Below are 27085 nucleotides of genomic sequence, written 5' to 3' on the forward strand. Positions count from 1 at the left end.
CTGGAACTATAGTTTGAGGGAATGTGAAAGCACTCCCAGACTCTAACCAGAAATCTAGAGTGGGCCCTAGTAAAGTCTGTGGGAGATGCTGCTGCTGGGGTTTCTGGGACCACATAGTGAGAAAAACCATTCCAGAATATTTTGTAAAAAGTAGTTTCATCCAGTAAATATACTTGTGGGAGACAATTTGCTTCTGGAGACCTGGGTTTAATTCTGTGTTCAGTTTACTAGCTCTGGGGTTATCCATGAGTCAAATCACTGAGCCTGAATTTCCTTTTTGCCCCATACTCATCTAGGAAGCCACCTTGGAGTGAACCCCAAGCAGTTTAAATCTTGGAGTTCTAAGGCAGTCATTTAGTTTTCCCAGCTGTAAAATGGGAAGTAGTAAGACATGTAATATTGTTTAATGGCTGGCTGGCTAGCTGCTAAATTTATGTATTTATCCTTCAAGCAGTGAAGGAGTGGTATCACTCGGAGAGACTTTGTTTTTCATTTTTATAAAATTTCCTAGCCATGATGTAAATATTCATAAAAACCTAGGGAGTATAGTCCTCATGTCTGAGTTGATGAAGGAATTGTCAGTTAGGTAGGAGAAAGACTCTGTAGGGGAGGAAGAACCATTCCCCTACCCTCTAGGTCCTTCTGGCTGGTCTAAGAATTGAATGGACATGAGACAGAATAATAGGAGAAAATTAGACAGAGATGAATAACATGCATACGTGGGAGAAACCCAGGAAATCTGAGTAAGTTGCCAAAATGGTGGAAGCCACTACCTTAAATACCATCTTCAGCTAAGGACAAAGGAGGATGTTGTGGAGAGTGGTTTGAGACTTCAGAGGGGCAGAAGGCAATTTACATGGAGGTGGAAAGGCAAATGTTGATAAACAAATGTTGACCGTGCCTTGCAAAGACAATGAGAGTTGGAGAGGACTTTCATTAAAAAGGTTCTTGTTAGGTTCCTCCCTGTCTATCACCCTAGTTTATATTATGCTATAGTTATCTTAGGGTATCAGCTCCTTCCAGGAACAGGCCTTCTCTCTTACATTCTTTTAGGCAGTTAGGGGGAAGGTCAAAGTTTCTTCCTGAGTCTTTTGTTCTTAAAAAGTAGTCAAGCCAAGGAGACACATTTGGAGGTGGCAAATTCTGATGCCCCACAGCTCCTTCCATTCTGAAGCTGCAGAAGGCAGAGACTTCTGTATAACACAACTGACACACGTTTTTTTCCAACAACTGGAGTATCGTTAGATACTTTCAGTTGAGAGGTTGTTGTCATGTCCAGTGAAAGTGAGCTGCAACTTGGAAGGACCTATAATTTTGATTGGTTGTCTTCCTTAACAGTTTGTTATCCTGGTAGTAATAAAGTGACATACCATGATAAAAGTAAACAATACTTGATAAATACTGTGATACTATGAAAGGTATAAATACCACCCTTACACCCAAGTAAGGGGACCCTGCCCTTGGTGCTGTGCTTTAGAGGGCCCCACATTTCACAGACACAAAAAATGTAAATTTTTAAAAGAACACATGGCATCTCTGTTACTCAGAATCTGTTGCTTAATCCTGGCATGGTTGGACTTGGTACCCTGAACGTCCAGCTCAGGGAAAATGTATGTCTATCTCTTGACTTCTTGGCTCAAAACGAAAGGAAATTGAATTGTATCATGAAAGTTTCTGCATTGTGAGGATGCAGGTTTTAGAGACAGACACTGCTTGGAGTACAGAGAAGATGTGAGCGGCAGAAGCAGTTAGATCAGAGTAAAGGAAAATTTACTGAACTGGTCAAAGCCTTCCTCTCAAACTGGATGTAATAGGTTCTTGCATAATGAAGAATTATTTTCCAGCACAGTAGCACCAGCTGCCTATTTTTTTGCTTCTCTTCTTATTCTAATTCCTGGCTCAAGAAGCACTCATGAATTAGTGTGGTGTTTGCAACAGTTGCGTATGGTGGTTGAATAACATTCTGCTTACTAAGAAATTCACAGTACTCTAAAACGTGTACACTAGTAGATTTAGATTTAGACATTGAGTCAAATTTTCTTCTGCATTTGGACTCTTCCTTTGTGGGAATTTACTGATGAATGGTTCCTTTGTATGGGTGTTTAAAAATAAAATCATGTGGGAACAGATTTTCATACCCATACACTATTCAGAAAATAGAATACAGAATATCTCTAACATATCTATTGAGTGAAAAGCAATGACATTATTTGAAAAGGTGATAAGAAGGGCATGATACAATGAAAAAAAAAGTTAAAAATAGAAGATGATGAGAGAAAAGCTTGCTTTCTTTTTATACATTTGAAACAAGAGTGCTCATTCCCTATTCTATATTGAAATGTAATTCACATACCATACAATGCAGCCATTTAAAGTGTACAATTGAATATTTTCAGCATTTCACAGAGCTGTGAACTGTCACTGCAATCGTTTTAGAACATTCTCATTACCCCCAAAAGAAACCCCATAATCCTTTGCTATAACCTCCACTCCTCTCATCTCTCCCAGCCAAAGGCAACCACTAGTCTACTTTCTGTCTGTATAAATTTGCCACCTCTGGACATTTCCTGTAAAGAGAATCAAATAATATGTGACCTTTCATGACTGGCTTCTTTCATTTAGCCTAATGTTTTCAAGGTTCAGCTGTGTTGTGCATGTATCAGTAAGTACTTCATTTATTTGTATTACCAAATAATACTCCACTGTATGGATGTACATTATTTAATATATCAGTTCATCGGTTGATGCATCCACTTTTGACTGTTATGTATAATGCTACTATGAACATTCATATGCAAGTTTAGGTGAATATGTTTTCATTTCTCTTTGGGTATACACCTAGGGATGGAATTGCTGTGTCATATGGTAACTGTATGTTAAACCATTTGAGGAACTTCCAGACTGTTTTCCAAAGTCATTGCACCAGTTTACATTAAAGATATTAGTCAGCTTCCCTGTTTGCAGCCTCCCAAGAAGGTGTAGATTACCAGCAAGGAGGCAGCTGCTCTGTAAATTCTAAGGAAAATGTCTAATTAGTCAAATTAAGTTAGTCTCTCCCCCAAAATAAATGATGGGGGAAATGGTGGAGGGAGGGAGGAAACAGGAGCATATGGTCTCTACTTGGAACCCACATTTCCCAGATTGGCATCCAAGGTTGAAGATACACATGGTAAGGATCCTAACAGTCTTATTTCTGTTTATCTTTAGGATTCTAACACTTCCATGCTTCTGGTCTTACTGGAAGCAGATTGTGCAAGTCAGTTGACCAGAGGTGGGAGGAAAGATGAAAGTGGAGCGTGACTCAAGGTTGGCTGCCCCAGGGACTGTGTTTGAGCCCTATGGAAAAAGGCGCTACTAGCAGAGGCTGATGAATCTTTCACTGAGGACTCTGAGGCTGAGGAGTAATTAGTAGTACTTGGAACACAGACAGGAATGAGAGAAATGTTCCTCCCGCCTTCATGGGCACTGAGACACTTGAGAACATTTTTGGCAGGGATATCAGTACTCTGAAGGTGGCAGTCAAATACAGAGAATGATGAGATGTGTTGAAGCAGTTTTGAGGACAGAGGACATTGATGGGTGTGGGTGCTGGAGCAATACCAATAGCAGATGTGATTAGATGATTCTGACGGACTTGTTCATCAACACCGAGGAGACACCTACTGGGGGCTTGTTATCTACCTGGGTGAGGATATGAGGGGAGTCAAATGTCCTGCACTGGGAGGTGTGGTTAAGAGCCAGGGAATTCAAGTCATTCCAATTGATGTGGCTCATTTCTTATCCCTGATAATGAGATTTCAGGAAACATGAGCTACGCTCATAATTTTCCTTATTGTTTTTCAGTCATTTCTGTTAGCTTTAAGTCTTCAATTAAATATCAAGTATAATATGTCATATATCTCTTCCCTAGCCTTTCCTCCTCTTTCCTTTCAGGGTCCTGTTCCAGCAAGGGTTTGGGTGGCATGCCATGCAATGACAAGATTACATACACCTGGTGTACCTTCTTTAGCCCTCTACAGGTGCCAGTGGTCCTCTCTCAAGGTCAGCTTACCTGCCCATCTTACCTTCCACTCAGAACACTCCTGGTTTTCCTCCCCAGGCACCAGATCCAGTAATAAGTTACTCAGGCAAAGTGAGCTAAACCTTTCCCCGAGATGGACGCTTGTCCAATTCAGTCCAATGGAATGAGTTTACCTTTGCAGCTGGTGTGAATTGTGTTTTCCACCAGAGGCCTCTTGACAAACAAGAGTGACTTCAGGGCTTTGTGTCTCTTTCTATTTTGTACTTAATAGGGAAAACTCTCCAACATCCTTTAGAATGCCTCCAGGAGGGGGCATAACAGAATTGGCCACACTTCCTCATTCTCATAATGAAGGCTCAGAAGAGGACAGAGAATATGGACACAGGATATTAACAAGATATAACAGAGAAGGGCAGCAACCCACCCTCTGTCAGCGTGGGGACAGGGTATTTGTGTATATGAAGCTGTGTGGTGGTGGGTGTCAGGGTAAGCCTGGACTCTTAAGGCTGTAGAAAAAAATGTTTCTTTTGTTCAGTGGTCATGATAGTAGACCAGTCTGGGTTCTGTGGAGCCAGTTCATCCCCAGGGTAATGTTTCATTTATGCGTAGCTGAGTCTGGAAGACTTAAGGTACAGCAAAATTTCAGAAAAACCAGAACACTTGTTTATGTTCCATCACGCCTAAGTTATTCATTAATTAAATCTGTGTATTGTTTCAGGAATCCATACTTTGCATATTGATGATCTCAAGTGCACACACACTATTTTTAATACAGATAATAACATGAAAACCGTGTTACAGGTGTTGAAATTTTTAATTTAAAAACACCTTATATTTTATAATGTTTTAATTGCTTAATAAAATAATATCTACTTAAACTAATTGAAATATAATTTGACATATAACACTGGGTAAATTTAAGGTGTACAACATGTTGATTTGATGTATTTTTATATTGTAATATGGTTGTCATTGTAGTGATAGTTAGCACTTCTATTACGCCATGTAATTATCATTTCTTTTATGTGGTAGGAATAATTAAAATCTTGTCTGTTAGTAGGTTTGATGATTCTAATACAATATTGTCCCTATAATCACTATAGTGTGCGTTAGATCTCTAGGACTTACTTATCTACAAGTTTGCAAGTTTCTACCCTTAAACAACATCTCTCCCATACCTCAGCCCCAGTCCCTGGTAACCACTATTTAAATTTAAGCTAATTCCAACAGGTAAACATTTTGCAACCCAGAGGGTGGCTGGTGATCTCATGATGGCCCAGCTGACTCTGTTTTGCTTCACACTAACCTTGATGTTTCAGGTCATGCAGTATTTACCTAGAAAATCCGAATGACCACATGCATACCATGAATTTTGTGGTTTCCCTGAAGATTTTCAGGGTTAAAAGAAATATCTGTATCACCTAATAGGCAATATTTCTAATGGGGGAGAAAAACCCTTCATTATTACTGTCATTTCCCAAGAACTCTCACTAGATCTTTAGCCACCAATGATTCCCCTCTTCTGTTGCATTGCTATCATCTTGAACCTGGGCTCATTAAAGCATTTTTGAACAAAGTAAGGCAGAAGTGAGAGAGGGGACACCAGCCCTCTCTAACCTTTGCTCCCTCAGCCATGGATGGACACAGCACATTAGTGTCTCTGCAGGATCTAAAATGACTGTAAGATGGAAAAACATTGCAAAAATGGACCACAGTGTTACCAGTGTGAGCAATCTGGCTGCTTTATATCAACATAGAAACATACCCCAGGCATCACCCTATGCAGGGTGACTAAGCAAATGTCCCTGTGCAAACCGCTCCCAAGAATTCCATTGGAAAATAGCCCCTTTACCAAGCCCCAGGACCTACCCCCACCCTAATGCCTCTCCCAGAACTCCATGAGCAATTCAAGTATTAACACCTGGCCCAGTAGAATTCTCCATAACCCTGACCTAGTACGGTGGCCAGTGTCTTAGTGCATGCCTATGCCACACCAGTTGTTAAATATTTTGAATACGAACTTGGTTGAGGGGTTTCAGCTCCCTTCTAGCAGTAGCCCTGTGGGCGCCATGCCCGGGTTCCTCATTCCTCAGCTAAAGATGCTGAAGGGATGAGGCTTCCAGAGTCCAAATCCCTTTCAGAGTTTTCATCTGCTTGCCCCGTTTTTCCATTTACCTCCTGAAGAAACGCCAAGAGATGCAAAGCCTCAGAATCGGCTCTGTTTCTAGACAGTCTGGTTTGGGCAATTTTTTCCAGCTTGTTTTTCATCTTTTCTTTCTCCTTGGACTCCTGGTTTATTTTCACACCCTCTATAAAATGGAGGATGGCCTTGTCTTCACACTTCATTTGATACAGCTGAAAGTTCCCATATCGCAGATGGAGCACTTGTTTGGCTACAGAAGTAAGCTCTTTGCTGAATTCTTTTTGGAAGTAATACTCTGCTTCCTCATACTGCCCTGCTTGTGCATAGAGGCAGGCAAGATAGGAGCAGGCATGAGAGAGATTTCCATTGATCTCATCAGCTTTCTTTAAATGATCCACAGCTCGTCCTATTAGTTCCTGTACCTTCTCTCTTTTCCCGTACACCTCATTCTCTCCTACCTTCTGTATTTGGAGGACTTTTGCCCTACAGCAGCACCCAGTACTTATTGAATACCTAGAATATACTTGGCACCATTCTGGGCACTAGGGATACATCAGTACACAAAGATCCTTGTATTCATGGAGCTATATTGTAGCAGGAAGAGAAGACAATAAAAATATTATAGACTGATTTGTGCCTCTCCACCCATTCTTATGTTGAACCCCTAACCCCCAACGTGACTGTATTTGGAGATAGGGACCTTAAGGAGGTAATCAAGGTTAAATGAGATATATAGGTTGGGCCCTCATCCAATAGGACTGGTGTCCTATCTCTTTCTCTTTCCAAGCACATTCAGAGGAAAGGCCATGTGTGGATACAGCAGGAAGGTGTCCCTCTGCAACTCAGCAAGAGATCCCTCACCAGAAACCAACTTTGCTGGCACCTTAATCTTGAACTTCCAGCCTCCAGAACTGTGAGAAAATAAATTTACATTGTTTAAGCCACCCAGTCTGTGGTGTTTTGTTTTGGCAGCCCAAGTCAACTAATACAATAATAAATAATTAAATTAGATAGTGTGTGATAAATGCTACAGCAGAAAAGAGCAAGGAGAGAGGGTAAGACTAATTCTATCTGGGGGGAAGAAAGGAGTCAAAGTCTAACAGCTGCTAAGTGATAGAGCTAGAAACCTTTCTTGGTCTCAATTTCTTCACTGGTAAAATGGGAGTTATATTAATTCTTACCACACAGGATTTTATGAAGATTAAATGGACCATTATATATAAAGCCCTGAGAACAGTGCCTGTTACATAGTAAATGCCCAACAAAGACTAGCCATTACACCTACTACTGCCACCACTACCATCTGGGAATGGCACTTACTTCTAGGGCTGGGGCATTCACCTAAAAGTGGCCTGTGCTGTAATGTGGGGCTTTAACTACAGTGTGGTCAGATACTGGTCACTGCCATTGGGTTGCCATTTCCGATTCTCTTTTTCTGTTGATCCTCTTTCTTGGCCATAGTGAGAAACTGGGATGATACTCCAGAGGAAGAAGAGTTAGGCCTTCCGTACAAAGGAATATTTGTGTGGTCAAAGAGCAGAAAAGTTTAAATCAGACCCAAAATATTTCAGAGTTGGGGAAAATCAAGGTTTGGGAACACTTTAATAGAAAAGAAATATTGCTCTCATAGGGCTAGCTTAACATGGGGCTAGCAGCTATAACAAAGAAACTCAAAATATAAATGACACTGTAAAAGAGGTTTATTTCTTGCTCACAGAACTGTCCAGGTGTGGTGTTCATCGACAGCTGGTAGGTTTTCTCCATGCAGGACACAGGTCTCTTCCATCATGTGGCTCTATCATCCCCTACAGCATAAGAATTGAGAGTAGAGAAGGCACACGTGTTTCTTATCCTCGAAGTGACACACATTCCTTTTACTCATATTTCATTAGGAAGAACTAGTACATGGCCCACTTAGATGTTCAGGGAAGTTGGGAAATGTAGTTCAGACTGGAAGGTCCCTCCCACTGACAACTTCATGGTATGGAAGCAGGAGCACTCATTTGGGTGGGCCAGAGCTGTTTTTATCACAGTATCCTACTCTGGCCCTAAGTATCTTGGACCCTTCTTCCCAAATACAGAGCATACTAAGACCTTCCCAAGGGAGTCAACACAGAGTCAAGGCAATCATTGCACCAGCTCATAGTCAGGGATCTCTGGGTAATGCACCATTCTCCCCAGTGGTCTGGGTGTGACTCCTTGTGATAAAAAAACTAAAAGGCTAGATGAGACTGGGTAATTCATGTGAACCACGTGCAATGGTGGGGCGTGATAACCATAATACACACTCCAAATTGAAAAACGGGAAGATGGAGGCAACTCAGAGGTCATGAGTTGGTAGCAATGATGAAATGCTGCTGGATAGGCATTTTGAAGATCCTCTACCCTGGCAATGGTAGAAGTTTCTCAGTTAGACCCTGATTCTGCTCTCTGATGGGAACTCTCTTGCCCTCGTTCTCCACATCCCTGCCTCCATCCTCTGGGAGGTTCTTTTTGACATTGATCCTCTCATTCTGACCTCTTGTGCCATGGGGTGGGGGTTCTGTTTTTACCTTGTTGGCCCCAGAGACCCCTGTCCTCATGTAGAAACTTTGTTGATAATATCCCTTTGGAGAGCATTTATTCAAGGCATTAGTGCCCTCGAAGAATGCCTCAAATATTTGTCAATGTTTGATTCTGAGAATAAAAAAGTTTTAGAAGTAGATTATCATGGAAGCATTTGTAGGTAAAAGAGAGGTGAAAAAAGCCACATAAAGCTACAAGGGACAAGAAGGGTAGTCAGAGGAAATGTGTGGAAATGTTTGTGTTCTTTGCTTGTATATGAATTCTGGATTTCTTTTGATGCTGGCAATGGGAATATTTGCACCTCTCTTATCAGCTACCTCACCAGGTCTCTGGAAGCAAAGCTTCTAGGGTCTTTCACAGTTTCCAACCAGACTTTGCACCTTTCTTTAGACTCCTTTTGTACTTCCTAAAGGGCTAGAGGCAGAGACCCCCAAATTCATGCAAGTCCAAGAAACACAGGCTAAAACTGCTCCTCAGTGTCAGGGGACAATGGTATCACTATGAAATAAAAACCCTGGTCCCTGCCTTTCTGGAGTTCCTAATATGATTGCAAGATTAAACTTTCACACACGTCTAACAACAGAGAGGAAAGCCCTTCAAAACTGGAAAGCACATGGAATGGATGAGACATGAGACCTGAGGTGGTGTGTGTTGTCAACAGAAGTACAATATTGTAGTGTGAAATGTTAAAGATATGTACCTTTCATTTTGGTACGCTCTCATTTATCACATTATTGACACCCAGTGGGAGCCCAGGAGAAGTTTGTTGCGGTAAAAGTAAATTCCCTGATACTGATGGTGAAAGAGACAGAGGAGAGTGGTCAAATGGAGGACAGTGGTCAGAGCAAACTTCCAGGAGGTAGTTAGATTTTCAAAAATTAATTTTGATGAACAAGCTCATGGATTGGTGAAAAGAGTTGGAGGACATTTTGTGTATTGTTGAGGTGGGGTGAGTTGGTGGGTGGTGGTAGAGATTAAGTCATGGGGAAGGACCTGGAAATAGACACTAGTCAATTATGTGCAGAGATTTTCAAACATTGATTAGTGTGGTCTGCACATGATAGGAACTAAATGCAGAGTGGACACCAATGAGGTGGTCACAGCATTCTGCCCTGACCATCTTTGTTTTGAATTTGTTTTGTTACTTACTTTATTTCACTATGTAATATTTGCTCTTGGAATCAAACTCAAAAAGATATACAGTTGAAAGCAAGCCTTCCTCTGATACAGACTCCCAGACAACCACTTTCCTCTTTAGAGGCTACTCCAGAGGGAATATATCCTTCCTAAATATTCTGTGCATACTTGTGATATGCCTTTTTTTTCTTTCCCCTCCTGCCCTTCCTTCTTTTGAATAATGTTAGCCTGCTATACACACTCTTCTGCACTTCTCTTTTTTACTTTTTAATATGTTTCAGAGATAGTGTTCTATGTTTTTATATTTAGAACTGCCTTATTATTTTTGACAAAGCTGCTTGGTTGCTCTGTGTATGAAATATTAAAGTTGAGTTAATGAGTTTCCTCTTGATGCATATTTGAGTTTTCAGTCTTGTTATAAACATAGCTTCATGAATATCCATGTACATGTCTTTGTATGTATATGCAAATAGAGAATCAGTTAATAGGAGTGGAATCACTGGGGCAAAGATTCATGTACACTTAATGGCTAGCAACAAATTCCCTCATCTAGACAATGTACAATCTCAATGGCAATGCACAATAGAGCCTGCTTACCCACATCCTTGTTATTACACTCTTAGGGAAAGTTTTTCTTTATTGACCTGAGATGGTCTCCCTTGTAGTGGATTTGCTTTGCTCTTAATAGGAATGACATTGATAATCATTTCATAGGTTTAGAGTCATTTTCATTTCCTGTTTGTGACTTTTGCCCATTTTTCCACTGAGTTGATTTTTCCTTATTGATTAACAATAACTATTTCAGTGTTAAGGAAGTAAATCTTTTACCTAGTAATGTGTTGAAATAGTATTTTTAAGTTTGTCATTTATCTTTTGACTTTCTAAAGGTATCTCATCTATGCAATATGTTTTAATGTAGTTGGATTTATTAATATTTTATGCCTTCTATGTTTTGCTTCATACTTAGAACTTCTAGACCCCATGATTTGAAAAGTTCTCTCAAGAATTCTTGTAGTAATTTTATGATTTCTATTTTTTAAACATTTACAACTTTGATTTATATGGAATTTATTGTGGAGTTTAAGGAGCAAGGAAAGAGGACCAGTCATCAGAGGCATTCTATTCACTCATTCACACAGCAAATATGGAGTGTCTGCTGTGTGCCAGGCCATGTGCAAGGCACAGGGTATGAGTTGGGAATCTGGGTGATGCAAACTGAGAATAAACCAGCATCACATAGTCCCAAAGTAGGTGCTTTCCCTCAAAGGAGCTTTTGCTCAAAATATCTATAGGCCAGAGGAAAAGTGATACTGTATTTCCAGATCTAGATGAGAGAATTTTTGGAACCTGGAAAAAGAGACAGCTGTGTGGCCCTGCTCCTGCAAGTTGGGGCTTTTTCCTTCCCTGTTGTGACCACCAAACCAGGCCACCTACCATCTCTCTTGCTCTCCCTCTTCTCTCTCTGAAGCCCAGAAGCCTGATTATATACTCTCTTGAGGGCCTCTGCTCTTCTGGGTGGTGGGCCTCACTTGTACCCTTGACCATTTCCTCACTGCCCTTCTCAGCCAGAGATGCAGGGGGACAAATTAGCCAGGGTCTGAGGCTGGATTGTTCAGCAGGCATCCCAGTCCTCTCAGAGTCATTAGCCGTTGGGTGCCCTTTTCTATTGGTTCATGAATGAATCTGGAGAGTTGCCAACCTACAGCATCTGAGGCATTTTCAGAGAGTTATTTCTTGGCAGTTCTTCTTAAATTTATGATAGTTTTTCCTTCTCAGTCATTGTCCCGTTTATGTTCAAGCCCTCCAGGTAGTGGTGGTTGGCAGTGTCATCGCACATCCTCTGGTGCTACTGAAAGTTGCTGTAGCACACGTGGAGCACTTGTCTCTCAACTGGAGTCAGATCCTTACTGAATTCTTTCTGGAAGTGATACTCTGCCTCATCATACTGACCTGTCAGGGCCAAGAGTCAGGCAAGGTCTGAGCAGACATGGGGAGGTTAATATTCAACTCAACAGCTTTCTTAAAATAATCTATAGCATTTTTCATTATTTACTCTAGTTCTTCTTCATTGTCATTAGTTGAGCACTTTTTGTCTGATTTTTGCTCTGTGGCAGCATCCAATCTGAGATGTTGGCAGACATTGTTTGGCACTGATTCTAAAGCCTCTTAAAGTAATTCTACAGCTGGGTCCAGAGTAACTTTATTGTGGTAAGATTTGGCTGCACTGCAGAGTACATCTGTTGGATATGGTGTTTTCTTCAAGGCCTCTTCCACTAGCTTTTGTCCTTCTACTTCTGTCTTGATCTTCTGAAGAGTCAGAGCCAGGAGAACATTCATATACTGCGGTTCTCAGGACTTGCCTGGATGGCCCAACTCAGAGGGTAAGTGGTGGTCTCTATTGCTGGCTTTGTTGCCCAGATGACAAAGTGTGATTGCCAATCCCAAGGAGAACTCTGGGTTGGTGGATTGCTTTTCCAGAGCCTTCTCAAAGCACTCCTTAGCCTGTTCATAATACTTTTCTCCTCATTTTAAAAGCACCCATCCTTCTTCATAGTCAATCTCAGGGCATTCAATTCTATGGGAGCTTGCAAACTTCTTGCAAACATTTCCCCCCTTCTTGATGTAAGCCTGTGCTTCTGAAAGTTGGCCCCTGTGATAGTATGCCCAGGCATAGTTTTCCCGGGTGAACAGACTTCTGTTTTTGCCTTGGTGGGCTTACCCTTGCAGGACAAACTCCTCTGCTTGGTGTAAGTATTCCAGAGTTGCCTTGTTCTGGCCTTTGAGGTGTATAACGTAGGCAAACAGAGTGTACATGATTGATTTTAATCAATCTTTAAACACTCTACCTGATCGTACACTCTGTCTTGTAAATCATCTAAGGAACTCTCTTCATCATATAAATACCAGATGAAAGGGCCTTTCGGTTGTGGTAAGACATTTTCCAAGGAATGTTTGGTGATTTCACTGTAGGGGAATAAAAGAGAACGTTTTGGGATGTGAGTGAGCAGATGTACAAAGCAGCAGGTTTGGGGCAAGGCCATCTGACCACTTCTGAGAAGAGGTTAGACATGGAGAAGATGAGGAACTTGACAGACCTCTACCCATCCTCACATGCTAGTAACCTAAGCCATGGGTCTCACGGCCTCTTTTGCATGCAGTTTCAAGGTGTCTCAGAGGAAGCGGTGAGAGGATATTATCTGATGGACCAGCCATGGGTCCATCTCCCCACATCTTGTCATACTGATGTGGAGAGTTGGCACTCATCCTGAACAACACTGACTAAAGATTAGCTCAGCAGTCCTGGCCAGACCAACCTATGTGCAAGAGACCATTTCTTTCCACCCAGATTAGGTTCATTCCTGGATTGGACTGAACAGTTAGTTCTTCCTGCTAGTCTTTCTAAATGCATGCATATTAGTCAGGGGGCAAGAGGGCAGAGAGCAAGAGAATGAAGACAAACATGTATCTACTCAGAGTCAGGAGGAAGATATGGAAAGGGGAAGAAGGTGAGAATGAATCATTTGCTTTTGACAAGTGACTATCCCCAAGGGAGATGAGCACAGTTATCAGTAAAGAGGAAGAGCTCACAATTTCACTCAATGCCCAAAGAATGATTTTGATTTTTAATGTTATATTTGAATCTAAGTTGTTTTATAATGATTTTGAATTCTTTAACCTCCTAAAGTACACAGTGTGCACCCTTCTCACCAATAGCAGGTGTGCATTTCAAAGGTGTTTATTAAACATACAGAAGCACATTAATTGATGTAAGGAGATGATCAAGCTCTATATCTGAGACAAATGCAGGTTATCATGTATTCTGTCATATGTAAAATACAGTAGAACCTTGGGAAAGAAAATACATAATGGTAATGAAAACAAGACCTAACGTTGATTGAGCACTAATTACATGCCAGGCACTGTTCGAGGGGCTTTACATGTATTAACTCACATAATCCTCACCTCACCCAATGGGGCAGGAGGTATTATTATCCCCAATTTGCAGATGGGACACTTAAGAAACTTGTTCAAGGTCATATAGTTTATTTAGTGGCAGATGTAGACTTGAACCGAGGCAGTCTAGCTTCTCAGCTTACAGTCTTAACTAGCAGTCTAAAGCTATAGATAGTGGTTATGTAAATAAAATTCACTTGTTAAACAAGTATTTGAAATACACATGTGAGTGTTTGTGTAGGTACATATACATAGCTACGAATGTTTGTTGAACAAGTAAATGAATTTATGTATCTATTTATATCTCTGTCATTCACTTGTTCAATAGATATTGGGGCAGGTGTCATTTTAGGCAGTAGGGATAAAAAATAGAAGAAGACAGGTCCTCAGTCTCACTTGGCTCACATTCCAGTGGGAGAAAACAACAAGAAACTACAAATATGAGACTGTACAAGAAAATATCCTGTTAGGACACTATCCAGTCATGATTACTGCTGTCCTGATGAAATTAAAACTGAATGCATTGGTCAGGATGTGCCTGAGTATTTGGTGGTGATCAGGCAGGAGCTAGAGTTACTTTAAGTAGAGTAGTTGGAAAAAGACTCTCTGAGAAGGGCATATTTAAGCTGTGACCTAAATGACAAGAAAGAACTAGGTCTTCAAAGATCTGGGAGTTGGGAATCCAGGCATAGAGAAGAGCAATTGCAAAGGCCCTAAGGCAGGAATGAACTTGGCTTGTTTAAGAAAAAGAAGCTGATGTGGCTGGTGCAGGGGGAGGCTCATGTGAGACAAGTGTTAGAATTACACAGGGTCAGATTACATGGGGCCTGTCAGAGGGGATAAGGAGCATGAATGTTGTTCTAAGTGACATATAAAGCAATGGGCAAGGGTGGGCGTTGGGGGAGAGTTTAAGCAGAGGACTGACTTGATTTTGTATACATTTGAACAAAATCATTCTGGCTGCTGTATGGAGAATGGATTTTAGGAAGTCAAGTGTGGAAACTGCTGGAGCAGTTAGGGAGCTATTGCTGTGGTCCAGGCAAGAAGGGGTGGAGGCAAGAACTTGTGTGATAGCAGAAGAGAGAGAAGTGAACAGATCTGGGATACATTTCTGAAAGTTGGGTCAATGGGACTTGCTGATGTTTGGATTTGGCGTATAGGATAAAGAGAGAACTTAGGATTTCAGTAAGTTTTTGGCTTGAGCAACTTATTGGACAGTAGTAATGCTTACTGAGTTTAGGAAGACAACAGGAGAAATAGGTTTATTGGAGTAGCCAAGAGTTCTGTTTTGGAATAAATTGAGATGCCTATTGGACATCCAAGTGGAACTGTTGAGGCAATATCTGGATAGATGAGTCTAATATTCAGAGGTCACTGCTGGAGTGATAAATCTGGAAGTCCTGACTATGTAGGTAGTTCTGAAAGCCTTGGGTCTGAATGCCATTACCTATAGAAAGAATGTCGATGTAGAAAAGAGGGCATGCTCAACAGAGCCTTGGGGCACCATGACTTTCAGAGATTAGATAGAGGATGAGAAGCAGCAGAGCAGGCTGAAGAGTGGCCAGTGAGGAGGGAAGAAAACCAGATGGTGGTGCTATCCTAAGAACTAGTAAAAAATGTTTCAGAGAGGAAGTGGTGAGATTAGTTCTTGAGAAAGGACTAAAATGAAGTCCTAAAAGTGACCATTGAATTTGGTAACATGTTGGTCATTGGTGACTTTTGTAAGAGATGTGTGTCAAGAGTAATGGAGGGAAATGATCACTTGGAATGAGTTGAGAAGGAAACAAGAAGTGAAAGGGCAATTCTAAGAAGTTTCACGGTGAAATCAGAAAGTTGGGTGGATATAGCTGGAGATAGATTTGGGGAGATTATTTTTGAAACTGGGTGATTTAATGAGTGTTTATATGCTGATGGGAGAGATTGAATAGGGATGAAAAAAATGATGATACATAAGAGCTGATAATTACTGGAGAGAAGTCTTTGAGTAGCTCAAATACAATGTAAATCAGAACAAAGTGGTGACGCTTGACTTTTTTTTTTTTTTCACAATACGGATAATTCATCCAAATTATGGAGGGGAAGGCAGGCTAAGGGCACAGATTTAGGCAGGGTGAAGATTTAGTAGTGACAAATGAGGATGGTTTTATAAGTTTGCTTCTTAGGGAAGATATACACCAAAATGTTAGTGATACATTTTATGTTTATTTTCTTTTTGTTTCTCTCTTCTCCACCCATAAGTATTTACTTTTGACCATGCATTTCTGAAAATCAAGTAATATATATATCATAAGATCATGAAATCAGTACTAGACAATTTCCATTTCCTCCTCAGATCTATTCTTCATCCTTCTCCACTTACCTTTGTAAATATCAATGATCTCCACTGTGGTGCCTTCCCAGTGGGTTTGGCCAAAAGGAAACATAATAGGAGATCAGAGGGAGGGAGCAGTATCCTCAAATATTTACTTCTGGGGCTTCCACCCTCCAGAACTTCCCTCTAATGATGTCCACAGTTACTGTCAGTTGTCCCTCTACTTATAATTCTCTCTCTCTCTCTTTTTTTTTTTTTTAATTAAGATTATGATAGTTTACAACTTTGTGAAATTTCAATTGTACATTATTGTTAGTCATGTTGTAGGTACTCCACTTCACCCTTTGTGCCCTCCCCCCACTACCCCTTTCCCCTGGTAACCACCAATCAGTTCTCTTTGTCTGCATGTTAACTTCCACCTATGAGTAGAGTCATACAGAGTTGGTCTTTCTCTGTCTGGTTTATTTCACTTCATATAATACCCTCAAGGTCCATCCATGTTGTTGTGAATGGGACGATTTTGTCCTTTTTATGACTGAGTAGTATTCCATTGTATATATATACCATATCTTATTTATCCAATCATCAGTTGCTGGGCACTTAGGTTGGTTCCATGACTTGGCTATTGTAAATAATGCTGCGATGAACACAGGGGTGCATGGGACTTTTGGAATTGCTGATTTCAGGTTCTTACGACAGATACCCAGTAGTGAGATGGCTGGGTCATAAGGTATTTCTATTTTTAACTTTTTGAGAAATCTCCATACTGTTTTCCACAGTGGCTGCACCAGTTTGCATTCCAACCAACAGTGTATGAGGGTTCCTTTTTCTCCACAACCTCTCCAACATTTGTCACTCTTGGTTTTGGATATTTTTACCATTCTAACAGGTGTAAGGTGATATCTTAGTGTAGTTTTGATTTGCATTTCCCTGATTATTAGTGCTGATGAGCATCTTTTCATGTGTCTATTGGCCATCCGTATATCTTCTTGGAGAAATGTCTGTTCATGTCCCCTGCCCATTTTTTGATCAGGTTGTTTGATTTTTTGTTGTTGAGCTGTGTGCGTTCTTAATATATTATGGAGATTAACCCTTTGTCGGATAAATAACTTGTAAATATTTTTTCCCAATTAGTGGGCTGCTTTTTTGTTTCAATCCTGTTTTCCCTTGCCTTGAAGAAGCTCTTTAGTCTGATGAAGTCCCATTTGTTTATTCTTTCTATTGTTTCCCTCGTCTGAGGGGTTATGGTGTCTGAAAAGATTCTTTTGAAACTGATGTCAAAGAGTGTACTGCCTATATTCTCTTCTAGAAGAGTTATTGTTTCAGGCCTAATCTTTAGGTCTTTGATCCATTTTGAGTTTATTTTTGTGAATGGTGAAAAAGAATGGTCAATTTTCATTATTTTACATGTGGCTGTCCAGTTTTCCCAGCACCATTTCTTCAAGAGACTTTCTTTTCTGCATTGTAGGCCCTCAGCTCCCTTGTTAAAGATTAGCTGTCCATAAATGTGTGGTTTTATTTCTGGGCTTTCAATTCTGTTCCATTGATTTGTGTACCTGTTTTTGTACCAGTACCATGCTGTTTTGATTACTGTAGCTTTGTAGTATGCTTTGAAGTCAGGGATTGTGATGCCTCTGGCTTTGTTCTTCTTTCTCCGGATTGCTTTAGCAATTTGGGGTCTTTTGTTGCCCCATATAAATTTTAGGATTCTTTGTTCAATGTCTGTAAAGAATGTCATTGGGATTCTGATTGGGATAGCATTGAATCTGTAGATTGCTTCAGGTAGTATGGGCATTTTAACTATGTTTATTCTTCCAATCCATGTGCATGGAATGTCTTTCTATCTCTTTATGTCGTCATCAATTTCTTTCAAGAAAGTCTTGTAGTTTTCGTTGTATAGATCTTTCACTTCCTTGGTTAAATTTTTCCTGAGGTATTTTATTCTTTTTGTTGTGATCGTGAATGGGACTGGGTTCTTGAGATCTTTTTCTGTTAGTTCATTGTTAGCGTATAGAAATGCTACTGATTTATGTATGTTGATGTTATACCTTGCAACTTTGCTGTAGCTGTTGATTGTTTCTAATAGTTTTCCTATGGATTCTTTGGGGTTTTCTATATATAAGAGCATGTCATCTGCAAACAGCAAGAGTTTTACTTCTTCCTTGGCTATTTGGATTCCTTTTGTTTCTTTTTCCTGCCGAATTGCTCTGGCCAACACTTCCAGTCCTATGTTGACTAAGAGTGGTGAAAGTGGGCACCCTTGTCTTGTTCCTGTTCTCAGAGGGATGGCTTTCAGTTTTTGTCTGTTGAGTACGATGTTGGCTGTGGGTTTGTCATATATGGCCTTTATTATGTTGAAGTACTTTCCTTCTATAGCCATTTTATTGAGAGTTTTTATCATAAATGGATGTTGGATCTTGTCAAATGCTTTCTCTGCATCTATTGAGATGATCATGTGGTTTTTGTTTCTCATTTTGTTAATGTAGTGTAGCACGTTGATTGACTTGCAGATGTTGAACCATCTCTGTGTCCCTGGTATAAATCACACTTGATCATGGTGTATAATCTTTTTCATGTATTGCTGTATTCGGTTTGCCAGAATTTTGTTGAGGATTTTTGCATCTATGTTCATCAGTGATATTGGCTTGTAGTTTTCCTTCTTTGTGTTGTCCTTGTCAGGTTTGGGGATCAGGGTGATGTTGGCTTCATAGAATGTGTTAAGGAGTGCTCCATCTTCCTCAATTTTCTGGAATAGTTTGAGAAGTATAGGTATTAACTCTTCTTTGAATGTTTGGTAGAATTCTCCAGAGAAGCCATCTGGTCCTGGACTTTTATTTTGGGGGAAGTTTTTGATTACTGTTTCTATTTCTTTACTTGTGATTGGTCTATTCAGATTCTCTATTTCTCCCTGATTCAGTTTGGGGAGGTTGTAAGAGTCTAGGAATTTATCCATTTCTTCTAGGTTGTTCAATTTGTTGGCATATAGTTTTTCATAGTATTCTCTTATGATCCCTTGTATTTCTTTGGTGTGCATTGTGATTTCTCCTCTCTCATTTCTAATTTTATTTATTTGAGAATTCTCTCTTTTGTTCTTAGTGAGTTTGGCTAAGGGTTTGTCGATTTTGTTAATTTTTTCGAAGAACCAACTCTGTGTTTCATTGATCCTTTCTACTGTCTTTTTTGTTTCAATATCGTTTATTTCTGCTCTAATTATTATTATTTCCCTCCTTCTACTGACTTTGGGCTTTGTTTGTTCTTCTTTTTCTAATTCTGTTAGGTATCGTTTGAGGTTGCTTATGTGAGATTTTTCTTGTTTTTTGAGGTGAGCCTGTATTGCAATGAATTTCCCTCTTAGGACTGCTTTTGCTGCATCCCAAATGAGTTGGTATGGCGTGTTTTCATTTTCATTTGTCTCCAGATAATTTTTGATTTCTTCTTTAATTTCTTCAATAATCCATTGTTTGTTCAGTAGCATGTTGTTTAGTCTCCACATTTTTGCCCCTTTCCCAGCTTTATTCTTGTAGTTGATTTCTAGTTTTATAGCATTATGATCAGAAAAGATGCTCGATATTATTTCAGCCCTCTTGAATTTATTGATGCTTGCTTTGTTTCCCAAGATATGGCCTATCTTTGAGAATGTTCCATGTGCACTTGAGAAGAATGTGTAACCTGCTGTTTTTGGATGAAGTGTTCTATATATGTCTATTAAGTCCATCTGCTCTAATTTTTCATTAATTCTATAATTTCCTTGTTGATTTTCTGTCTGGATGATCTATCCATTGGTGTTAATGGGGTGTTGAGGTCCCCTACTATTATTGTATTGTTGTTGATGTGTCCTTTTAATTTTGTTAAGAGTTGCTTTACAAATTCTGGTGCTCCTATGTTGGGTGCGTATGTATTTATAAGTGTTATGTCATCTTGGTGGAATGTCCCTTTTATCATTATATACTGCCCCTCTTTGTCTTTCTTTATCTGTTTTGCTTTGAAGTCTACTTTGTCTAATATAAGTATGGTGACACCTGCTTTCTTTGGTTCATTATTAGCTTGGAGTATTGTCTTCCATCCCTTCACTCTGAGTCTGTGTTTGTCTTTGGGGCTGAGGTGTGTTTCCTGGAGGCAGCATATTGCTGGGTCTTGTTCTTTGATCCATCCTGTCACTCTGTGTCTTTTGATTGGAGAGTTCAATCCATTTACATTTAGAGTGATTGTTGAAATGTGGGGGCCTACTACTGCCATTTTATCACTTGTTTTCCAGTTCTCTTGCATTTCCTTTGTTTCTTGTGCCATGATTTTTGGATTAGTAATTCAGATAGGTAAATTTCTGTATTGGCTTTCTTCTTATTTGTAATTTGTGTCTTTATTCTTGTTATTTGTTTAGTGGTTACCAGGTGGTTTGTATAAAACCGCTCATAGATGAGATAGTCCATTTTCTGATAGCCTCTTATTTCCTTAAATTAAAATGGTCCATCCCTTTTCTCTTCCCATTCTAGGTTGTTATTGTAAGAGTTTTTTTTTTTTTTTCCTCTTCCTTCTTGTGCTGTGAGTTTGTGGTTAAAATGGCAGGATTATATTTATTCTTGGTGCTTTCCTTCCTTTTATCTTTAATGTTTTATTTAACTTTTGCTAACCTGTTCTGATGGAGAGCTGCTATTTTCCATTATTGTCCTTCTACTTATCTCCTTTGCTCTGGGTTTTGTAACCCCTTTCCCTTTTTTGATTTTTTAGGTATGAGGGTCTTCCTGAGCATTTCTTGAAGAGGAGGTCTTGAGGCAATGAACTCCCTTAACTTTCGTTTATCTGGGAAAGTTTTTATTTCTCCATCATCTTTGAAGGATATTTTTGCTGGGTAGAGTATTCTTGGCTCCAGATTTTTGTCCTTCAGAGTTTTGAATATATCATTCCACTCTCTTCTAGCCTGTCAGGTATCTGCTGAGAAATCTGCTGATAGCCTCATGGGGGTTCCTTTGTAGGTTATTTTCTTCTGCCTGGCTGCCCTTAGTATTTTCTCTTTGTCATTGACTTTTGCTAGCTTCACTACTATATGCCTTGGGGTTGGTCTTCTTACATTGATAAAGTTTGGAGATCTATTGGCTTCTGTCACCTGGAGTTCCATCTCTCTCCCCAGGTTTGGAAAGTTCTCAGCCATTATTTCTTTGAACAGGCTTTCTGCCCCCTTCTCCTTCTCTTCCTCTGGTATACCTATAATCCTTATGTTGCATCTCCTAATTGAGTCAGATAATTCTTGGAGAGTTTCTTCATTTCTTTTTAGTCTTAGTTCTCTCTTCTCCTCTGTCTGCCACATTTCTATATTCCTATCCTCCAAATTGCTAATTCTGTCCTCCATATTATTGTCCCTACTGTTCAGAGAGTCCAGACTTTTCTTAATCTCCTCCATTGTGTTCTTCATCTCCAGTATTTCTGATTGGTTCTTCTTTATAGTTTCAAGCTCTTTTGTGACATAGCTCCTGAACTCATTGAGATGTCTATCTGTATTCTCTTTTAACTCGTTGAATTTTTTAATAATGGCTGTTTTGAATTCATCATCCTTTAGTTTATAGATTTCATTGTCTTTGGGATTGTTTTCTGGGTACTTGTCATTTTCTTTCTGTTCTGGAGATTTAATATATTTTTTCATAGTGCTTGATGGCATGGATTTGTGCCTCCACACAGAGATAGAGGTTAGTTACTGCTTCCACTTGTTTCTACTGGTGTGTGGGGGGGAGCATCTGTTTAGACTGCACTGACCAGGAACCCTGTCAGCTGTTGCTGACTGGACCTGTGGAGGTCCAGTCAGGAGGGCCTCGTAGTCACAGTGGTCCTGTGGGGTCCCTCGTCAGCTGTAGGGGCATTCGCAAGGGGGCCTCAGGCTACTCTTGCCTACTGTTGCAGACCACCTAGATGCACTCTCTCCTTGAGGTCTGCAGCGGTGTTATGGGCTTTTCCAGTGGCCGGAAGCAGGATCACCTATATTCACAGCTCTGTCACTGTCAGAGCCCACAAGATCTCACTTGTCCACTATAGGTCACAGCAGAGTTATGGGTATCTTCTGCAGTCTTTGGTTAGCTCACCTAGCTGTGCTACTTTTGCCCCAGGGCCTTCCAGCCTTGTGATTGCCAGTTGGGGCCTCTCCAGTAGTGCTGTGCAGAGGCTTTCCCTGCCGCTGGTGTGGCATCCTGGAGTTTCCCCCTGGGCTGCTGAGCTGGGCCACTGGAGCTCCACCCAACCTCTGACCACTCCCACGGTATCTCTGGGTGCCCCCTTCCCCCTCTGGGACACAGCCAGAATCCCTGAGTCTGGCAGTGGCTGGCGGGCTGCTGCCCTGCCCGGGATCCTCCTCTTCGGAAGCCTCTCAGCATTCTGAGTGCTGGGTGGGGCCTCTCTGCTAATGGCCAGTAGAGGCTTTCCCTGCCAGTGGTGCGGGACTTGGAGTTTCCCTCTGGGCTGTGGAGCTGGGCCGCTGGAGCTCCACCCAGCCCCAGACCACTCCCACGGGATTTCTGGGAGCCCCTTGCCCCGTCTGGGACACAGCTGGAGTCCGTGAGTCCAGCAGCGGCTGGTGGGCCGCTGACCTGCCTGGGATCCTCCTCTTTGGGAGCCTCCCAGCATTCTGAATGCTGGGCGGGGCCTCTCCGCTAATGGCAAATAGAGGCTTTCTCTGCTGCCGGTGCAGGATCCTGGAGTTTCCCCCTGGGCTTAGGTGTAGTCATGGGGGGCTTAGGTAGGGCTGTAGTCACCTGTTTACACCGTCACTCCGCTGGTGCACACACACTCCCGCCCTTGGTGCATGGCAATGCTATGGGGGAGTCCGCTGGAAGAAAGCTGCTTGCAGGTACTAGGCTGTCCAGGGGTCGGGGGTCAGAGAGTTTTCACCTATCTCCACCTCCTCCAGGGGGGAGGTCCGTCTGCTTTCCAATGTATAGCAGCACGGGTCTCTCAGGCGTCCTGAGATGCTATATGGATATCCTTTGTTAACCAATGAATGTCCAATTAGTTGTAGATTCGAAGGGGGAGAGACAAAGAAAACTACTCACTCCACCATCTTGGTGATGTCATCTCCTTACAATTCTCTTTTTGTGTCCCAGTAACTTCTCCCTTCTCTTGCCCCTTAGGCTTAGTGTATTATTAGCTTCAGGTTATTACATCATCCCTTATTATCTCTAAACTCAACCCACCTCTTTATTCAGCTTTCTTTAATTACTTAGCTTGATTTTGACATCAGTTTCCTGCTAGGAACCCAACTTGTACAGAAAAAGAGAGGAAATTTTAAAAATAAGAACTCAGGGCCTGAGGACTTCATGGCAAATGAAGTTAGCACATTCTCTTTGTGACCCTGTGTAAGTTGTTTAAACTCTGAGCTTAGAGTCCTCATATCTTTTGTGAGGACATTACAAGGATAATAAAAGAATATTATGAACAGCTCTATGCCCACATTTTTGATAACTATTGGAGATGGTCATCAAGAGGACATGACCACAAATTGACCCATAAATCGTACCTGGGCAATTGGAGGCTCCTCACTCCCTCCCCTTTCCTCGGAATGTACATTCTGCCCACCATTCCCACACTAGGAGTTGTTTCAAGGCATAGCCTTGAGAGAGTGATGTGTTGTTGGGACCATCTGGGCTGTGTATGTGACTGAACCAAGTTAAGGCCTCTATATACACTTTTAATATTCTGGCAGGTGGGTGCAGAGATACACTTGTGTTGCAGCCACCCAAGGCAAACCTTGTCTGTAAGTTCTCTTGCTTATTAAGCCTGCCACCTAAAAATCTGGAGTGGTTTGTCTCTTTCTCTGGTCTCTCCTTGCTCTCCATATACCAGGGATAGTTTGTGAACCAAGACTAAGCTAGATGAAAGGGACCAGTTCCTTGAAATAAACAATACCAAAACTCACACAGGGAGAAATAGATGATCTGAGTGGAATTATATCTATTCAAGAAATTGAATGAATAATTAATAACCTCCCAAAACAGAGAATACCAGGCCCAGATGGTTTTAGTGGTTAATTCTACCAAACATTTAAGAAAGAAATGATACCAATGCTTTACAATCTCTTTCAGAACATAGAAGCAGAGGAAATACTTCCTAACTAAATGTACGAGCCAGCATTCCCCTAATACCAAAACCAGACAATAAGAGTACTGGAAAGGAAAACCATAGACCAATATCTCTAATGAACACAGGTGGAAAAGTCCTCAACAAAATATTAGCAAATTGAATCCAACAATGTGTAAAAAGAATTATATACCATGACCAAGTGGGATTTATTTCAAGTTTATAATGCTAGTTCAACATTTACAAATCAATTAATGTACCCTATGACATCAACAAGCTAAACAAAAAAAATCGTATGATCATATCAACTGATGTAGGAAAAGCAAAATCCAACACCAATTCATGTTAAAAACTCAGAAAACTAAGAACAAAGGGGAACTTCCTCAACTTGATAAAGAACATCTACAAAAAACCTATAGCTAGTATCAGATTTAGTCACCATCAAACTTAATGGTGAGAAACTAGATGCTTTCCCTCTACAATCAGAAACAAAGCAAGGATGTTCCCTCTCACCACCCCTATCAATGTTGTAGTAGAATTTCTAGCTGATGCAATAAGACAACAAAAGGAAATAAAAGGTATACAGCTTGGGAAGGAAGAAATAAAACTGTCTTTGTTTGCAGATGACATGATTTCTATGTAGAAAATCCCAAGCAATCAATTAAAAAAACTCCTAGACCTAATACACAATAATAGCAAAATTATAAGATACAAGGTTAATATACAAAAGATAGTTGCTTTCCTATGTACTAGCAATGAACAATTAGAATTTGAAATTCAAAACACAAACCATTTATGTTAGTACAAAAAAAAAACACTTAGGTAGAAATCTAACAAAGTGTATACATGGTTTATATGAGGAAAACAACAAAATTCTGATGAAAGAAATCAAAGGAGATCTAAACAAATGGAGAGATTTTCCATGTTCATTGACAGGTAGACTCAACATGGTTAAGATGTCAGTTCTTTCCAACTTGATTTATAGATTCCAGGCAATCCCAATCAAAATCTCAGGAAATTATTTTGTGGATTTTAACACACTGATTCTAAAGTTTTTATAGAAAGGCAAAAGACCCAGAATAGCTAACACAATATGGAGGAAGAACAAAGTCAGAGGACTGAAACTCCCCTACTTCAAGGCTTACTATGGAGCTACAGTAATCAAGACAGTGTGGTATTGGCAAAAGAATGAACAAATAGACCAATGGAACAGAAAAGAGAGCCCAGAAATAGACCCACACAAATAAGTCAACTCGTCTTTGACAAAGTAGTGAAAGTAATTCAATGAAGATAGGATAGTCTTTTTTAGCAAATCGTGCTGGAACAATTGAACATCCATATGCAAAAACAAAACAAAACAAAAAACAAGAATCTAAACACAGGCCTTACACCTTTCACAAAAAGTAACTCAAAATGGATCATGGACCTAAATGTAAATGCAAAACTATGAAACTTTTAAGAGATAACATAGATAAAAGATAAGATAAGAACTGATGTGACCTCGGGTTTAGCTATAAGTTTTTAGATACAATACCAAAAGCACCATCCATGAAAAAGAAATTTTGGTAATCTGGACTTCATTAAAATTAAAAACTTCTGCTTTGTGAAAGACAGTGTTAAGAGAATCAAAAGACAAACCATAGGCTGGGAGAAAATATCTGCAGAACACATATATGATAAAGGACTTGTATCCAGAATACACAAATAATTCTTTAAACCCAATAAGGAAACAAAAAACCCAATTAAAAAAATAGGCAAAAGATCTCAACAGTCGTCTCATCAAAGATATACAAATGACAAATAAACATATGAAACTATGTTAGCATATGATACTCAACATCATATGTTATTAGGGAAATGCAAACTACAACAATGACGAGATATCACTGCACACCTGTTAGAATGGCTAAAATCCAAAACACTGACCACACCAGATACTGATGAGGAGGTGGAGCAACAGGAGCTCCAATTCATTGCTGGTGGGAATACAAAATAGTCTAGCCACTTTGGAAGATGGTGTGGCAGTTTCTTATAAAACTAAACATAATCTTATCATACAATCTAGCAATTGTGCTCCTGGATATTTACCTCAATGAATTGAAAACTTATGTTTGCATAAAACCTGCACATAAATGTTTATAGCAGTTTTATTCATAATTGCCGAAATTGGAAGCAATCAAGATGTCCTTCAACAGGTGTGGGGATAAACTGTTGTATATCCATAAAATGGAATATTATTCATCAGTAAAAAGAAATGAGCTATCAAGCCATGAAAAAACATGAAGGAAGATAACGTGAATTTTTCTAAGTGAAAGAAGCATCTAAAAATGCTACACATTATATGATTCCAACTATATGACATTCTGGAAAACGCCAAACTAAAGAAATAGAAAAAAGCTCAGTGGTTGCTAGGGGTTTAGGGAGAGTGGGGAATGGATGAATAGGTGGAGCACAGGGCATATTTAGGGCAGTGAAATTCTTTTTATGATAGTGTAATGGTAGATACACGATGTTATGTACAATACAAGGAGTGTCTCTTTGCCTTGATTATTTTTAAGAACAAAAGACTCTGAAAGGAACATTGACCTTCACCCTAACTGCCCCAAAGAATTTAAGATAGAAGGCCTGTTCCAGGAAGGAATGAATACCATAAGATAACTATAGTATAATGTGAAATACGTGTGATAGAAAGGCACCAACAAGCCCATTTTTATCAAAGGTCTCTCTCTTGGGTCATTTTGTCTTTAGATGGCCCAGAAAACACTTGTTTAACAAACATTTTGCATTTCCATCTCCATGTAAATTGCCCCACCCCCACCCCTTTTGAAGGCCCAACCACTACCCCCAACATCTTCCTTTGCATTTAGCTGAAGATGGTATTTAAAGTGGCAGCTTTGGC

At 40.2% G+C, this 27085-nt stretch overlaps 1 protein-coding gene and 1 pseudogene across 3 annotated transcripts in view; one reads left to right on the top strand and one right to left on the bottom strand.

Moving 5' to 3' along the window:
• Positions 1 to 27085, top strand: part of LIPA (lipase A, lysosomal acid type) — a 277601-nt gene that overhangs the window by 119650 nt on the left and 130866 nt on the right. The window lies entirely within an intron of this gene.
• LOC106831906 (interferon-induced protein with tetratricopeptide repeats 2-like) lies at positions 28 to 17326 on the bottom strand (annotated as a pseudogene).

This window comes from Equus asinus, chromosome 2 (assembly GCF_041296235.1).
Source record: "Equus asinus isolate D_3611 breed Donkey chromosome 2, EquAss-T2T_v2, whole genome shotgun sequence".
Classification (NCBI taxonomy): Eukaryota; Metazoa; Chordata; class Mammalia; order Perissodactyla; family Equidae; genus Equus; species Equus asinus.